The sequence below is a fragment of the Henckelia pumila genome, chromosome 3 (assembly GCF_033568475.1).
Source record: "Henckelia pumila isolate YLH828 chromosome 3, ASM3356847v2, whole genome shotgun sequence".
Classification (NCBI taxonomy): Eukaryota; Viridiplantae; Streptophyta; class Magnoliopsida; order Lamiales; family Gesneriaceae; genus Henckelia; species Henckelia pumila.
This window is the reverse complement of record NC_133122.1, coordinates 95,527,905-95,547,211: the sequence shown is the minus strand read 5'-3', so window position 1 is coordinate 95,547,211 and position 19,307 is coordinate 95,527,905. Positions and strand designations below refer to the sequence as shown.

The 19,307-nt window shown below is 35.9% G+C and overlaps 1 long non-coding RNA gene across 2 annotated transcripts; it reads right to left on the bottom strand.

Annotated features, from left to right (window-relative positions):
* Window positions 1-403: 403 nt before the first annotated feature.
* LOC140893255 (uncharacterized) lies at window positions 404-16,090 on the bottom strand. Of its 2 annotated transcripts, XR_012153074.1 has the most exons (6): window positions 15,698-16,090; window positions 15,450-15,568; window positions 14,296-14,387; window positions 14,102-14,189; window positions 13,964-14,000; window positions 11,735-13,871 (listed from the first exon to the last, which is right to left on the bottom strand). It is a non-coding gene; the product is annotated as an uncharacterized lncRNA (long non-coding RNA). The 2 variants fall into 2 exon arrangements; XR_012153075.1 differs by lacking the exon at window positions 11,735-13,871 and adding an exon at window positions 404-437 and having other exon boundaries at window positions 13,964-14,387.
* Between the last annotated feature and the right edge of the window lie 3,217 nt (window positions 16,091-19,307).

The window sequence follows — 19,307 nt, the reverse complement described above, 5'->3', positions numbered from 1 at the left end:
CTTATAATTTAATCGTTAAACGGTTGATACCCACACTATGGAATTGTTCCATAATAAAATTTTAAACTTCCGCTGCACCGGGTATCAATCGTGATTGATCTGAACGCCAGTTTTCCTACAGATCCTATGAACTCGTGGGATCGAGCGCGCCCTCTGCCCAGAAAAAAAAAATCAGAAACAGGGCAAGCTTGCTACCATTCAAATCCCATTCAAATCTTCAATCTAAAACATGCATCAACACTTCCAACATGCATATTACAGTACAAGGTAGTACTAGAGTTATACATCCAATCCAAACTATTAGAACATGCTTTCTATCAAGTTTACAATCCAAAATACAAATCGAGTTTGAATACAAAATCGACTCCTAAACACCAAGGCCTCACTTATCCATTCGACCACCTAGCCAAGCGCTCTCTGACTCGGTCTTGCCCCACCTGTTGCCAAGTACACATACAAACAAAGACAACAGCCAGATAATCCGGTGAGAATAATATTCCCAGTAAAATAGACTAGCATTTAATCCAGGTAATATATCAAATCCTCATATATATATATATATATATATATATATATATAGCAGCGAGACAAATATTCCATGCAATCTAAATCAATTCCAATACTCAAATCATAACAACACGATTCAAAATGGAATGCAATGCCATGCATGTCTTTAAAATCGGGTTCTCAAATCTGATAATTCCAGGAAACGATTCTATGTTCCGGTTGGGATCCCGAGGACAAAATATCACACAACACACCGACTCTCCCGATCGAGGTGGAAGGTGAATATTTTGATCCTCTAGATTCTTGGGCATTCAATAGTGAGTTGATCGACAAATGATAGTAAATCATCCACCAATGTCACTCAACTATAATCCCCAGAACGTCTAAATCTCTTGGGCCTTCATGTCCTCTAAAACAACAAAATAAGCTCAATATGAATGCAAGTGTAATTCAACAAACAAACATCCAATATCAATCTGTACGAAGAAAAATACAATCCAATATCAATCCATCCAAAACAAATAACTTCCAAAAACTCAAACGAATCTCCAACATCCAAAAATCTCAAATCGGCGGCATAACAGCTATAAATTCAACTAACCTAAAATGCAACCATCTAAATATCAATCCAAACAACCCATAATGACAATAATTCATCCAAAACGATACGATTCCAACAAATCCCAAAATCCCATTTTTGAATTTAGCTTCCAAAAATCAAAACAATTCCGAATGACGCTCTTTTAGACGGATCGAGCTCGGAAAGAAATTTGGAAGCTTGGAAAATGGTTTGGGTGCCTTCAATGAAGGGAGGAGGCGTTGGGGAAGGAGAATTGAAGGAGGAAGGAGTCAAAGCAAGCTTAAATATATATTTAAGTCCAAAATTGCATTTTACTCCCTGAAATTTTTGAAAATTGCAAAGTAGCCCCTGATCAATAAAAAGTCGGCCCTCGAATTCTGAAATCACTGATTATCTCAAATAAACTCAATTAAGATAAATTTGGGGCGTTATAATTCTCCCCCTCTATTAATAGATTTCGTCCTCGAAATCGAATACAGTTCAATCTCAAAGGTAAGGGATAAAAACCCAAAATTACAAGAGAATCCATCTCTTAGAAATATTCCAGAAAATGCTGTCTCAAATCGAACTCTAATTCTTAAATCTCTTCTTCAAATCCGTAGCAACTTCACTGCACTAAAGCAAACTGAATCGGTTTGTCTTAGAACTTCTTCTAATTCAGGTCAAAAATCTGAATTAGTTGTCTCAAGCAATTCGTCATCTCAACAAATCCGGTCTCATCAGCTGAAGAGCAAGAGAAATTTTGATCTGCTAATCCAGCAACAAGGATCTGGTGATAATCCGCATCAAAAGACGAAAAAACACCTCCGGAGAACCACAAAAAACGGAATAACACAAGTCCGTAGGCAAGATCGCCTATCATCTCCAGACTCTCGTGAGATTAAAACAATCTCAATAATGGTTCCTCTCTCTTCTCATATCTCACAAACCCTCTGAAAATCAAAATCTTCAGAAATATTCTATCTTCTCGATCAAAATACGAAGTCTGCATCTAAAATTCATATTCTTCGACTTTCTAGTTCAAGTCGTCTTCCTTCTCGATAGACAACATTTATTTGTCCTAATAACCTCGAATCAAATTTGGTCTCAACTCAGGTGAATCAGATAATTCATCTTCTCAATTCAATGAGATTTTCGATTTTGCTCGTACAACTCATCGAAAGATTCCATCAAAATAATAATTTGATAGTTGTTGTTGCACAAAAACTTCATAGGAGTAAGCGACACTCGTCAAATAGTGCAAGGATCAAGCACCATACTCCAGATCTTCTCCTCCCGGAGTCCGAGAGTTTCACATCTTCCCCTAATTCGAACCATGGACCTTTAGGACAGGTACCATGAATTACCAAGTCTGGTAATAATTTAGCTTAAGAGATGGCATGGACCGCTCACCCTCATCTAGTACAATCAAGCTATTCAGATATTAGGTCAGCCCAGCACTACATCTCAGCAAGGCCTCTAAATCCAATTCGTCTGCACGGACTATCCGTCGTTCTAAGTATATCAAACTGTACTCAAATGTACTCGAATAACAAAATTCTCTTTGAAGACTATACCAGAAGAAAGGGTATAACACAGATCTCTATCTGAAATGACTAAAATTCTGCAATCAAACAATCTGACAAAAGTTCTGCCAGAATATCTAACATCTGATCATGACTGAGAATCATTCTATAGGGAATACAATAGCAGATTCATCAATCCGTCAATCATAACAGATTGTACCTCAAACTCATACTGATCAGTAGCTTCATGACGAAACCATCAAAACAATATCTCTAACACAATCTGAACCAGAATAAACGGTATTACAAACAATCGGGTCGTAGTTTCTCTGGTTTCAACTGTAGACAATACACAATATTGTAATTCATAACTCAACATCGTTCTTTAACTGCTTCTAACTGAACTGACTCTGATCATCTAAAATCTTTCGATCATCTGAAAGAATACCGAAAATACTACAATGTGTCAATCTCAAGATATGTTGTCTCTAAATCAGAGACATCTAGCACAACAATATGCTCAATCTCAAAATAGAGCATCAATACTGACCTGAATTTCAGGCTGGTTCATTTCTTACTTTTCTTCATCGAATTCTGAAAGTCAAATCAAATCTGTGAACGATCTTGATCTTCTCAAACAATTCTGATTCGGCTCAAAATCTAAATGCTGATGGAACTCCTATCTGCTTCGAATTCCAAACCGAAAGTGTTGTATTCATCAATCAAGGAGAAAGTCGATAGTAGATAAAATAAAAACAAATCTTTCGGCTCAGAGCATCAGCTACTGCATTCGATCTCTCCGGATAGAATCAGATTCCCAATCAAAAATTCCTCAGTGTCTCTAATCATCTTCTCTTTCCCATACCCAATTTGTATGGCGAAACCAGTACTACACCTTCCAAGATTAGTAAGATTACGGAAATCTCCACATAAGAAAATAGATACCAGATCTTTTAATCAATAAGATCGCTGCAATCTCAAAGTCTAGATTCAGACATTGAGTCTCGAGCGCCTTCAGCAGTCTCGAAGCTCAAGCTACTAATGATCCTTATGATCAATAACATACCACAATCTCAATAAGAAGAAGTTCCAAGCACTGAATATCACCAGTCCAGAAGGAAATAAGATTTCATAAAGCGCTGATCAATATCTTCTGCAATCAATAAGAACTGGTCTCATAAGATGAAGTCCAAACAGAAGAACATAATCTGCAAAGTAATTGGCTTTATCCACGATAAAAATCCTTTGAAGAATCAGGGATAGTACTCATAATCTTCCAATATCAGATAAGGACGTCGATATAGATCAATTCATAACGGCTTCAGCCTTGAGGTGATCAGCATTAATTCAATCTCTAGATAAAATGATTGAGAAAGACAATTCGATCCCAACAGAATCATACGTCGATAGAATAGCGGAAACTACTCGGCACGCAAATCTGTAAACAGCTCTCAACGAATCTAAAATATCAGTACGACTCTTCAAATGGATATGAATTCTACCGATACGAATACTCACTAAATCATCTAACATCTCTGGGAGATTCGGATTCCAAAATTCCTATATGTTGTAGGAGCGTCTGTCAATTCAAATGGCATTACAAATTCAAAGCGGTCGTACCTCTACAAGAGTGCGGTCAAAGTGAACACTTCCTATCAATTCTCAACTGCGATGTCCTGATATCCAGTCAAAGCTCTCTCTATCTGAAAATCAGAGGTAATCTAAGAATCTCATCCGAATCAACTTCGAGCCACTCTATAACCACTGGTAATCAACCATTTCGGGTTACAATTCAGGACATCGAGTGCACCATTGAGAATTCCTCCGCACAATTCTGTAATAAACGGTACCTCTAAAGAATAATATCAAAGAATCCTTACATCAAAAATTCTTACCAGAGGATTTTCACTCGTCTAACGATTCAGATCTGAATTTGGCAATTTTCTGAAAATGATCCTTGGTTGTCCTTTACTAGGTTAAAGCAGCTCAACGGATACAAAAATCAAAATCCGATAACTTAAGTACCATATTGCCCAATTCAATCTTATTCCCATAAATTCAAGAGTTTTAACTACGGTAACTCAAAAGCTCAACAATTAGGGAATGCATCAACTAGATTCCTCAAAAGAGAATAAGGGGACTCACCCAAATCTATCAGTCATAAAATCAGAAAACCAAAATTCGAACGATTACCTATACTATCATCTCCAGGTGCAGTCCGAATCTGCTGATCCTCAAAAAGAGCAAAGACTATAGTCTGTTGCATCGGAGGTTGATTCATATTCTGATTAAACAAACTCCAATAGATAGTCGTATCTTGATTCTCTAATTCTTTCTTCTTCGAGAACCACCAACTTCTCGCAGAGCCTTGAAGTTGAATACAACTAATCGAGTTCTACGGTCATACCTGTAGTCTAGAGAGTCAATTATCTGATCGATTTCTAATAACCAGCTTTGACATCCCGCGGTATTCTAAGTACTATTCCAAGTCGGCGGTTAAAACGACTGAGATCTCATCAATAATGCTTTCATCGATGACATATAGATATCAATCTGATCAGTCGCAATATCACTCTATCCAGTCCGGATTCTATGCAGTTCGATTCTTGTTCAATATACATCAAGAACATATATCTCATGCTCAAGAGAGTTAGGACACAATTATCTCGATCTTCAAACATTCGGTGTCTAAAAACCTCTGTTCTAGTTACTCAAGTCATACGACTGAATCTGAATTTAAACATGCATAAATACAGTTCATAGTACTATTATGATCAATCAAGGAGGTTTCTGCTGGTCGTTGCTCGTTCCAAACTCTTCGAGGATACATATCTGCTATCCAACGAATTAAGACACAAAATCTCGAAATCTTAATCCCAAGTATACGGAATCCATCAATCCTTGATCGACAAACTCAATCGACCTCAAGAGTATTCGAGAACAAGCAGAAAATTTACAGTTCATATCTCAAATAATTCATGCATTATAATTTAAATCATATAATCATGTAATTCAAGTAATTCTCAATTAATAAAGCATGCTCACATGGTATTTAATAAATCAATTAAATAACTCAAACACATGCGAGAATTCAACTCATGCGGACTCGATCTACCCCGCTCGCTTCTAAATTCAGTCCAATATCTTATCGCTCTGATACCACTTAATGTGAGGACCTCGGTTCTAATCGGCTAATATCGAATAATTAAACATTATTAATCAAAAGCCAAAAGAAAAAGAAATTAAAATAAAATTTTTATTTTTTTTTAATAGTGTCTCCAGATGAATAGTGTCGCGCTCGAGCGCACCATTTTTACAAATTCTCAGCCTCAAAAAATTTAAAGGCTGCGCTCGATCCTACGAACTCGTGGGATCGAGCGCCCCCTCTGCCCAGAAAAAAATCAGAAACAGGGCATGCTTGCTACCATTCAAATCTTAAATCTAAAACATGCATCAACACTTCCAACATGCATATTACAATACAAGGTAGTTCTAGAGTTATACATCCAATCCAAAACTATTAGAACATGCTTTCTATCTAAGTTTACAATCCAAAATACAAATCGAGTTCGAATACAAAATCGACTCCTAAACACCAAGGCCTCACTTATCCATTCGACCACCTAGCCAAGCGCTCTCTGACTCGGTCCTGCCCCACCTATTGCCAAGTACACATACAAACAAAGACAACAGCCTGATAATCCGGTGAGAATAATATTTTCAGTAAAATAGACTAGCATTTAATCCATGTAATATATCAAATCGTGATATATATATCTAGAAAGGAGACAAATATTCCCTGCAATCTTAATAAATTCCAATACTCAAATCATAACAACACGATTCAAAATGCGATGCAATGCCATGCATGTCTTTAAAATCGGGTTCTCAAATCTGATAATTCCAGGAAACGATTCTCTGTTTCGGTTGGGAACCCGAGGACAAAATATCACACAACACACCGACTCTCTCGATCGAGGTGGAAGGTGAATATTTTGATCCTCTAGACTCTGGGGCATTCAATAGTGAGTTGATCGACAAATGGTAGTAAATCGCCCACCAATGTCACTTGACTATAATCCCCAGAACATCTAAATCTCTTGGGCCTTCATGCCCTCTAAAACAAAAAAATAATCTCAATATGAATGCAAGTGTAATTCAACAAACAAACAAACATATACTTCAAGTAGCATGCAAGTATGTGATTTTCCCTAGGACACTCGAATCATTCCGGATTCGAGTTAATCGTCCTATTCCATTCCAAAGTCATCCTTTACCTTTCTTGATTCGAAGTAGCTTCCAATCTCGATCAAGATACAATAACAAGAATTCCAAATCAAAATTCCATTCCAAACGAAGTTCGACGATGAAGATAATTCAAGTCAACTTCCAAGAATGAGATCAACTCGATATCAAACCTCGATAAATTCTTTGACGATTCGAATGCTGCCAATTCTGACTCCACGATCTTTAATCAATTTGTACGAAGATAAATACAATCCGATATCAATCCATCCAAAACAAATAACTCCCAAAAACTCAAACGAATCTCCAACATCCGAAAATCTCAAATCGGCGGCATAACGGCTATAAATTCAACTAACCGAAAATGCAACCATCTAAATATCAATCCAAACAACCCATAACGACAATAATTCATCCAAAACGACACGATTCCAAAAAATCCCAAAATCCCATTTTCGAATTTAGCTTCCAAAAATCAAAACAATTCCGAACGACGCTCTTTTTCAATTCCGTCTGAGAATAAACGATCTATCTTAGCTCAAGAGCAACATATCCGAATTTTATCCGATTCTAAAAACATCCTAAAAATAGAACGAATCTGATCGGAGAAATACTTATGATAGAACGAAGCTCTCGCAGCCGTGATCGCTAATCTGCCTTCAAAAATAAATTCTAACGAACGGATCGAGCTCAGGAAGAAATCTGGAAGCTTGGAAAATGGTTTGGGCGCCTTCAATGGAGGGAGGAGATGTTGGTTAAGGAGAATTGAGGGAGGAAAGAGTCAAAGCAAGCTTAAATATCTATTTGAGTCCAAAATTTCTTTTTATTCCCTGAAATTTTTGAAAATTGCAAAGTAGCCCCTGATCAATAAAAAGTCGGCCCTCGAATTAAAGAGTCAAAGCAAGCTTAAATATCTATTTGAGTCCAAAATTTCTTTTTATTCCCTGAAATTTTTGAAAATTGCAAAGTAGCCCCTGATTAATAAAAAGTTGGCCCTCGAATTCTGAAATCACTGATTATCTCAAATAAACTCAATTAAGATAAATTCGGGGCGTTACATCATGTTTAGATTAAGTAAAACATGATTAAGAAATTTTCAGATGGATCAACGGAGTCCAAAAATGGATCAAAAATAATCAAAAATAGTCAGGAAGGTTCTGAGTCTCAGGCTGGATCGAAGGCTCAGAACCTGGGATCGGATGGTCCGAAATGTCCAAGTTAGGAGGGCCTGAAGATGTTCGGAAGGGTGATGTTCGAACGATCCGAAGAGGGATTGGACGGTCCGATCTTCATCAGATAAGGTAAGATAAGGAAATTATTTGATTGGCCAAAACTAGAGTTCGGACAATCTGAAGTTCAGGATCGGACGGTCCGAACAGTGGTCCGGCCAGGTGTCCAAAGGAGTTTCATCATGGATGATGTAATATCGGGATCGAACGATCCGAAGTACCGACCAGACGGTCCAAAAGGCTATCGAGTGACACTTGTCATGCATGTAGAGTTTGGATGGTCCGAAGGCAGGTTCAAACGATCCGAACCCTCGTCTATGAAATGAGGCCGAGGAGCTCCTTTCAGAACCGCACCAACTTCCTATCCTTTGCCCATGTGGCTCTATTTTAGGGCTTTGGGTACTCTTATTTTAGATTTGGAGTAGGAAATATATATTTTAGCATATTCAGACAGTTTCTGACATATTAGCGGAGCGGTGTCCAAGTAGCGGAGCTGTGCTCATAGTTGCGGAGCCGCAGCAGTAGCTACCCAAGTGGTTGGGTAGTCGCCATCAGTGGGCTGACGATGAACGCATGCATAGATATGGTCTTCTTAAATTATTTGGGGTATGCAATAGCTTAGTTAAGGGTTTTAGAGATTAAATAATGATGCATGGATATTTGCATTGTAGATTTGATGATAGGTTTGGATCCTAGAGTGGGACTTGTAGGACTACCTGTAGTAAGATATGTAAGTACTGATTGAGATAGCCAGCGGGTTTTCATGCTTATGTGTCATTGTGTGCCATATTATTCTGAAGCATGTGCATATCATATTGTGTTTGTTCATCTTTTGAGATGAGCCATGTAGGGCTGCTCAGCTCTGTTCGGACGGTGGATGTCGAGTGCCCCGCGACCGATGGGTTAGCCAGCACTGGCATCTATAGTACACGGTCCACGTCTGGTAGGAATGTGCAGTGTACGCAGGGTTTGATTCTCGGGTTGTACCACTCATGTCCTAGACGGCATTCTGAGCAGTTGTATACAATTATCCCAAATATGGATACACTGTCATTTGCATGCATCATATTTGTATGTTTACCCATATTTGCGTATTGAGCTTAGAGCTTACATCCAGTCTTTTCTGTGTATCTGGACACCCTATTCGATGGGGCAGGTGTAGGATTGAGCACCAGGAGTTTGGAGAGGCCAGTGACCTTTGGAGACATCAAGATTAGCTGTATGTTTTATTTAAGTTTATTCGTTTGGGTTGTATAATCGAATTTGTTTTACCGGTTGTATTCAGCCGGTCTGCTTCTACTTAAGTCTTCCGCAGCAATTTATTTAATTCGTGCTTAATTATACTTTAAACTCTGATTAGATAGTGGATCCGGGTGGGGTCGCTACAGCTTCTTCAAAAAGGTTTGTCCTCAAATCTTGCTCGTTACCTTCACACGGATCCAACATGTCAAGCCTTTTAGTATTGTATCTTTTTTTAGTCTTCATCAATGCATCTCCAAAATCCTGCAAAGAAGAACAAACGATGCTCAGAATTGAACCGGCTATATCATCACAATGAGATAAAACCTCTTTGTACATAAGTACTTTAGGGATTTTATTCAATTGAAAAAAACTTTTGAATCTCACAATTTTGGATCATGTTTATTTCTTTTTTTCTTGGTCTTTTTTCTCTCTTTTCTTTCCTCTCTTTTTTTTTACCTCAAAGGCCATCTCACCTTTTTTTACTCTCTTTCTTTCGGCCTCTAAATTTTCTTTTTCTTTTTCCAATGCTATTTCACTCTTTTTTTCAGTCATATCACTCAAATTTTTAATTTCCAATTGATCCTCAAAATTTCTTTTGGATTAAATTGAAAAGAATGATTACAAGACTCATCAATAGACTCACTAGTGATACCAAAAAGATTATCATCCACAACATGCACAATAGAAGAATTCTCATCAAACAATGATTCACATTCTACCGCACATATTTCAACACTCACATCATCAATAGTTGAAGTATCATCAACCTCAATTTTCTCAACTTCAACTTTTAATTCATCATCAACTACAACATTAGATTCAACATCTACTCGAGAGTCCTCCACTTTCATCATAACCTCCTTTAGGCATTGACTCATATCATGCTCATATTTTCTATCTAGAACACCATAAGAATACAATATAACAAGTACTAGAATTTAAAATTTTATATGTACCTTGATAATCATAGTGATTAGGAGCAAAATGTTTCCGCATAGCTTGCTTCATCTCATCCTATGAGGAAATATGACTCATTCTATGTCTTTTCCTATTCACCACCACTTTATCCCACCAAGTGCAAGCATAGTCGGTAAACTCTTGTAAGATAAGTTTAACCTTCTTAGCTTCAGAAAAATCATGATCTTCAAATATAGACTTTACCTTTTTTTCCCAACTGAAATACGTCTACAAATCCGAATATCCATCGAACGAAGGAATCTTATTTTTCTTAATCTTATCCAAATAATATTAAAATTCTCTTTCTCCACGAAAACCATCATATCTATACACATCACTATGTCCATCGATTTTTCTCTCTCTCCTACTTCCATAATTTCTCCTTTCTCTCCCCCAATCCTCATTACTACATTCATCTTTCCTTTTATTACTACTACCAATACCACTACTTTCCTTCAACTTACTCATCCGCTCATGAAGAGGTTCCAACTCCGACCTCATCATATTATTGAAATGCCCCATCAACACATCCATTTAAACCTCGGAAATTCCTTGGTTCACACTCTCACTAGAATCATTATTAGGATTCATCATACCTGCAAGAAAACATTAGTAATAAAATTTTCTCAAACAAATTCTCACAGTTCACTCCGAACGAATCACTCAAACACTCCCTTTTTTCACTCAAATTTGTGGTAAGGCCTTGATTTGTAGAGTAAAGGATCAAACCTTCAAGTTTAAAACTCTTAGACGTTTGAAAATTGACTCACAAAGATTGCACAAACAAGTAGGGAATTTTATGAAAACTGACTTTGACTCGCACCCAAGGATGAACAAAGACAAAGGAATTGGCCACAACTTACTTTTCTTTACTTTTTTTAATAAATTTTTCGGTACCTCAAAATTAGTTTTTTTTTAGGATTATTTTTTTTAAGATAACTTATAGCACAAGACACGAAGACTTGGCCGACAATGTTTACGTAGAAACGACTTTGAAATTTGGAAAAGAATAGAATCAGATGAAGAATGAAAGATGAAGAATGAAGAACGCAAAGAACACGAAGAACATATATAGATGAAGAAAAGATACTTACTTGATTCAAAACCTTGGCTTTGATACCAAAGGATATGAATCTCGATGAGTAAAAGTAGCAAACACGATGATAAATTAAATCACACCCACTAATCAACAAAAAAAAGATCCAAAGTGTTTTTCCAATCTTTGAAACAAGTAAAATTGATAGAATTTGGATATCCACCTTTAATCGACGGATCGATTAAGAACAGAAATCACGAACATTCGAAACCAAAGAAAATCTTCAGATAACTTGTATCAGAAAATCTTCTGTGAGAAATAAATTGACAAACGTTTAAAGTAATTAAACTGCGAAAAGTTTGATTTGAATAACAAAAGCAAATCTTTGAAGAAAATTCTTGAGAGAATTTCAATATTGTGTATAAACTGACTCTAATTATTATTAATGAAAATAAACAAAATTATTTATAGTTTAAAATAAAAAAAAAGATAGCGCAAAATATGGCCTAAAGATATCAAAGATATCATCTAGAAAGTTTCCTAGTAGGTCTAAAATACTTAAAATAGACAAAAATTATCGAAAACCCATGCGCACACACAACATGCCAAAGTGTGTGTTTTTCCCGAAAAATCTCGCTCGCTCGAGCAGTTGAACATCTCTGCCCGAATTTTTCTATGAGGCTCGCTCGAGCGGAATGTTGTGGCGCTCGGCCGACTAGTTTTCTGTCCGAAAATTAATTTGTTCCTTTTCTTCACTTTCTAACACTTTAATGATATCCCAATGGCCTCCAAATTGATCTTCAAGTAATTATACTCGATTACCATGAATCCCAAATCCCTCAATTCTCAAGAACAAATTATGGACCAAATCTGGAACAATATGAATCTTTGAGTGCCTCCTAGATTAATATCACATTCCCACAGACAATCCCAATCAGTACTTACGTACCTTTCTAAGGCAGTCCTAGAAGCATCCATATAGGTTCCAAGACTACCATCCAACTCTACAATGAAAATACCCATGAATCACTAAACATGCTCTAAGAACCTTAACTAAGTTATTGCATACTCCTAAATATTTTTAGGAAGCCAAAGCTGTACCTGTGTCCGTCGTTAGCCCGCTGATGGTGAATGTCCCACAACTTGGGCACAACCCTACTGCAGCTCCGCAGCTTTGAGCACTGCTCTTCTACTCGAGCACTACTCCGCTACAAAGTCAGACACTATCCGACTATACTAAAATTTATTTCCTACTCCAACAATAAAATAAGAGTACCCAACAAGAGCCCTAAAATAAAGCCATATGGGTGAAGGAGAGGATTTGGTGCGCTTGACAAATGAGCTCCTCGGCCATATTTATAGACACGGGTTCGGACTGTCCGAACCCCCCTTCGGATTGTCCGATCTCTGCATGTCTTCCACGTATCCCTGAAAACACTTTGGAGCATCCAATCTGGACTTTGGATCGTCCAATCTCGAGTATTACATCATCCGTGACATCAACTTCTCATACACCTGGCTTGGATACTGTTCGGACCGTCCGAACCTTTGCTTTGGAGCGTCCGAAGTCTACCCTCAGCCAATCAAATTCATTCCCTTATCTTATCTGATCAGATGGAGATCGGACCATCGATCCTTCTTTGGGTCTTCCAAACTCCGCCTTCCGAACTGGTATAGGGCCTCCAAACACAACCCCTTCGGACCATCCGATCCTAAAGTTCGGAGCCTCCAATCCTACCAAAGACATAGAACTCTTTCGGATATTTTTGAGTGTTCCGATTCCATTTTTGAACTCCTTAGACCTTTAAAGAAACCCCTTAATCATGTTTCACTTTCATCTAAACATGATCATTTGATTAATTATAAATTAATCAATATTTGTATATACGGGTTACTATAGTTAATCCGTTTGTTTCAGTAGCCTTTGGGGAGTGTCAGGCGTTGAATGAGGATTTGGGAGTGGAGATGTGGGTGCATGGTAGAATCAAGTTTTAAATGTTGTTTAAATTTTTTTTTAATATTTTGATTTCCATTTTCTTTGAACTGGCTGTCTCATATGTATTCTGGTTTTGCTACAAGATCTTATTTCGTTGGTTGTTGCTGATGTGTTGGGAGTATTGTAAATTATGTTTTGGATTTTTGTGAATGAGTTCTTTTGTCTAGGAGATGAGCGATGGAGGATTCGGGTTGATTGGTTGTAAGTGTTCTTGCATTGTTAGGGACTGGTGGTCTAGTTGTGAGCAGTCAAGAATTAAGTGTGGTGAATTGAAACGTAAGCTAGAATGTTAGAGATGCATTGGGTTGAGTAGATAAGAGTGTAGAGGCAGAGATGAACAAACGGCTAGATTAAGCAAGCTATGGTACCATCATTGGATTCTTTTACTTGTTGTTATGTTTCTTCTGAATTGGGTAATATTTTGAGTCGATAGTGTAGCCAGGACTTAACTTGAGTGTTTAAGATGCTTGCTAGTGTGATAGGGATGAATTGATAGGTGTGTTCTTGCTATGGAAAGTATACAAAATTGTCAATTGGTTCTGAACTCGGAGATGAGATCCCCTGGCTATGCAGGCTGCGAATAAAGACATAACGGATCTTTAGAAAAACTTAACAGAAAAACCAAATTCTAAGCTCTGCCACTAAAAACGATAAACGAAGACCAACCTTTCGTGGCGTTATCAGGCTCTCTCGAGTACTTCACCTGTCAAAATATTAATAAAGAATATGAAAAATTAAATGTTAAGATCAACATTATAAACTCAGTGATTGTGAATACTGTAGAAATTGGTGGAAGAGATATACCATCCTGCTTCAGCGAAACGGACTTCGTCTCTTGTTAAGATCAAAATATTGTGAATATTTTGTTTTTACTTTCAGAACTACCTCAGAACTAAGGTAAGTGATCTAGTTAGTTCAAAGTAAAAAGCCCGAAACTCTTACTAAAATCACAGGCATGCGATGCGTGCTTAACTTCATAATCTATAATTGGGGCATACCTCAAATCGACTGAAAAGGCAAGATCTTGAAGATGTGGAACTACACAAGGAGCTTCTTTCTCAACCATTGTACTTCCATTCGCAAAAGACAGCTACAAAATGTTGAGATGAGAAGAAAGATAAGTTCTGGAAAAAACCAAAAATTCAACTCTTTTCAATGATTTCACTAGCACACAACAATATTAAGATATCCCATAAATATGATGCAATTAAAATAAAAGATAAGTTTCTAACAAAAAAAAGGACTATCTTAAGCAGGTCCAAGAAGAAATAATTTCTAGCTAGGCACCAGCATCTTCTTTAAAGCCGGGTTTTTCTGAAATATAGAAATATAGAAATAAAGGCTAATTAAAGATAAACATAATCCACAAATCTTGAAATCATTTAACCCACAAATAACACTATTAAACATTCTTGAGCTGGCCAATATGCGTGTGATACCAAATAAGAGAGTTGAGATACTAAACCTGCAGCAAAAACAAACAAAATGATGTCAAAGGCCACTTTCGTTCTGCCTTTTACGAGCAAACAATATTGAACTAGGATAAATGACAGTTGCTTTATAAAGGAAGAGAGGTGTGGGGGTGGGGAGGATTTATTTATCAGATTTGATAATTGATAATATATATACGTATGTTGCATTTAATTTAAGCCCCGTTGCAACATAAACTTTAATATTTTGTTTTTAACAAATCAACCATATTTTCTCGCCACACAAATTTAGTCACATCTTTTAACAAGTATGTCAATAAGACAAAAAAACGTATATAATTACTAACCACGATCCGAAATAATAATAAATCCAACAAATCTACAATTATTTTATAATAGATGTATTCGTGGCTGCCTTTTACAGCATCCACAAATAAATCGATGCAGAATCCATTAAAGTATTCGTGCCAGAAATTTGCTTTGATGCAGCCATATTAGCATATAACCTATAACCTATAACCTATATATATTTGCATATATCATATAACATATAAACTTACGTGCTCCATACCAAATCCCAACTCCAAATTCGAAGCATTGTAGAAATTTTATGCATGTAGACAAATTATATTAACAATACCGAACAACAATAATACCTATCAATATCGCACTTAAATAATTCGACATCAATTACTTTGAACCTACAAACTCCATTTCGGCACCTTTTTTTCTTTACTTTCGACTGTGTAATGCTTTTCAACTCGTCTATCACAGCAAGAGAGAAGCAATACTCCCACTAGGAACAGAGCAGGAAATTGTAATCTCAGGAAAGTCCAAATCGCTGACATAAATCGTTGCAAAAAGGGGCTGGTTAGTTTTGAAATTCTACTATGCTAGAGCACTATGTACGCACAACAGTAATCTACAAAAAACGATTTGGAAATCTTGCATAAGAGAATTCACACAGTACCTCTCGTGAAAAGGGTTCAAGTAGGGCAAAAATCTATCAAGCCAGCAAGTTAGCATGATAGTGATGACCGCGACCCCATCTTTCCCACCACCATGGCCACCGTAACCCAAAAACGGTCTAGGTTTTAAATACACCCTTCAATCAACAAAGCATAGCAAACAAAGTGGACATAAAACTGGCTAGCGAGGAAGAAGGTCGCAAAAAATTTTGCTTGCGACATGGCTTCAGTGGTGCGGTTCTTGAGCTCCCAAACTCGATCTAGGCCAAAACCAAGGTCGCGAGGTATTGTGGTATCATCTAGGGTGGTCGTTGGGCTCTTTCCGACGGAGCATAAGCGGCGATGGCGGCAGATTTGTGCTGGAACGAGAGAACATAGAAAAGGGGCTAGGGTTAATTGTGCGTAGAAATCAAAAGGGAATCGATGTCTTCTTTAAAAAAATGAAATTGTTTTATTCTAAAAGAAAATAAAAAAAGACTATCTAAAATTAAAAAAAAAATTAAATAAATAAAAAAAATTAAAGACCACGCTCATAGACAACGGTTTTTAAAAACCGTTGTCTATGAGCGTGTTTTTTTATTAATAGACAACATTTATTAAAAACCATTGTCTTTAATTAAAAAATCACTCTTAAAGACAACGGTTTTTTTAAAAATCGTTGTATTTAATTACCGAAAACTATAATAGACAACGGTTTTAGTAAAAACCGTTGTCTTTACATAATTTACAACAGTTTTTTTGTAAAAACGTTGTCTTATGACTGTTGTCTATTACTCTTTTTCTTGTAGTGTAGCTAGTTGCACTAAGTTGTTGTAAGTGAGGTATCGGCCGTTTAAGTTACTGTCTTTGTCGAGTTTAAGGTCTGAAATTTGATCCTTGGGTATGAGTCAGAGTTTGGAACTCGCAAAGGGGGTTTTGATATAAGTTTGGACATAAGAATTTATGGAAGATAGTATAAATTATTCTAGAAGCTTGAACAAGTCTAGTGAGTCGCTTAAGGATTTTTAGAAATTGTGCGGTCAACAACTTCCATGGAAATTTATCATTTCTAAGATAATGTTTGAAATTATTTGTTTGCATGCAAAAAAATTTTAATACATGCGCCGACGTGTGAGAAAAATTTTAAGAAAATATTTTGGCAACGAAAATATAATCTCCAAAACATTACTTTTTTATAGCGAGTGTGCATAATTTAGTCATTTAAAACTTTTAATCATATCTTTCAATGATTTGTGTCGGAGTTTTGATTACGACTAATGATGTATAAAATTTTTGAACTGCACTTCATGAACAATTTTGAGAAAATTCTATCATTGAACTATCTAATTTAGGAAAGTTGAGTGTTTGGTTGCTAAGTATTTTGAAAATTTGTCAACTTCTCAAGAGCTCGAGTTATATATTATATGCGTTAAGCTTAATCGGCAAATAAACATTAAGCATAGTCTCGTTGCGAGAGAGATTTTAATATATGGTTGAGATTGACATAAATTATTTTTTTGTTTTTTACGGACTCTATTTCTTGAAGTTGTGATTAGGGATTTAAATTTATCGAATTAAGGAAAATATCGGACATTGTAGGACTTTATGTGGAGAATATTTGAGTAATAACGAAGGATATAAGATTAGCAAAAAAAAATGTAAGTTGTGTAATAACTTAAAGATCTATGAATTTTTAGGTTTTAGAACTTATCAGTAGCGGTAAGATGACATTTCTAGGTTTGTCAACTTAGATTAAAAGTAAGTTTGTGTCATGATAAAATTTAATTTATGATAAAATCACTTGGAAACAGATAAGAACTAGAACTTATATTGCAGTGAGAGCTAGTCAGCTCCTTGATTTGTAGGTGTCAATAAGTGTAAGAGTGCATAGCGAAAGCTGATTAGAGCCAACTCAAGTGGGGAAGAGTTAGAAAATTTAGTGTTGATTAGCTTGTTGTATCCGGATCTAGTTTGTAAGTCTTAAATTTTAGAACGAAATTTCATTTAAGGGAGAAAGGGATTGTAGCGCCAAAAATCCAATCTACAAAATCGCATGCATTAAATTAAATAAATGTTATTATTATTTTTAAAGGTAATTAATCTAAATTAATTATTTGATTTACGTGTTAATAAAATATTAATTATTTATCAAGATGATTTTATTTTACAACTTATTTGTTTTAATGATTTTAAAGGTTTAAGGTTTCTTATTTAAATGATTTTATTTGTCCAGTATTTATTTAAAATAACTTATGTTTATCGATTAGTTATTTAAATTATTTTAAGTCTTTAGATTATTTATTTAAATGATTTTGATTGCCCAATTTATTTTAAATATTTTTAATTCCGCCTTTGTATTTATTCAAATTGACTATTAAATGTTCATATATTTTATTTAAATTATTTTAATTGCTACATTTATTATTTAAATGTTTATTTTATCATTGTGAGATCAAAATGTTTAATTATTGATTTAAAATAATTCCTGATTTTCTTTTATTTCAGGGCCGGCGAACGGAAGCGGATTCGTGACTTATAAATTATTTTTGAGATTTATGTAGTAAACTAGAGAAAGTTTATTAAATGATTATTTTAAGGATTTTCGAGCATCGCAAATTATTTTAAATTTTTAATAGTTGAGTAAAGTAGTTAAAGCTTCATTTTAAGGATTTTCGAGTAGTTTTATTTATTTTAAAGGAATTTTAAAGTTTATTTAATTACCTGTATTTTTAAATTCCGGATAGGAGTTATTTAATTCCTTGTTGGAAAACTGGCGTTCAGATCAATCACGATTGATACCCGGTGCAGCGGAAGTTTAAAAATTTTATTATGGAACAATTCCATATTGTGGGTATCAACCGTTCAACGATTAAATTATAAGTGTGTGTAAAATTAAATAACAATTATTAAATTTTACCTTCAATCTCGAAGCGAGATTATTGGACACCACACAGATTTCTCTGCACTTCTTGTATCTCCCAGGAACTGATGAACTCCTTCTATCAGGTCCACGAATAGAGGTTTAATCCCTCTGATAGATTGCACTAGAAAATCTATCAGAAGTTTTCTGCGAAGAGAATAAACGAATTTGATTCGCTATTCCTGACTGCAATTCAAAATTACAGACCGGAAAATTCTCTGACAGAGAGGGAGGGGTCGGCCGAATAGTTATGAGAGAGAGCTAGGGTTTTTTCAATTTCTGTTTCTCAAATTAATGACCAGTTGTGTGTAATTTCTGTACTGCAATAACTTATTTATAATGCAGGCCACTAACAGCTTAGGGCCCATTAGTCATAAGTTGAGGCCCGACAAGCAAAGCCCACACGTTCAGAAATTAATATAAAATTCATCGTGACTCCGATTGATAAACCGATTTTACCAATGTGCACAGAAACCATTTCTGCACATTTTATAGTCAAGATAAATTTTCCTGAATCCGAATTCAGTGGTTTCCAAAAATGTCCATCCCTATGTCATTTTAGGAAATCCTACTCCCTTACTCTTATTTAAGAAGTCCAACTTCTTTATTCATTAAATTTAACTCTTTAAATTTAACTATCTCAACGGGGATTAAAACTCCATTACACTGTGTGACCCTCAATGGTTCAGGGATACAGCTAGCCGTGGGCTCAC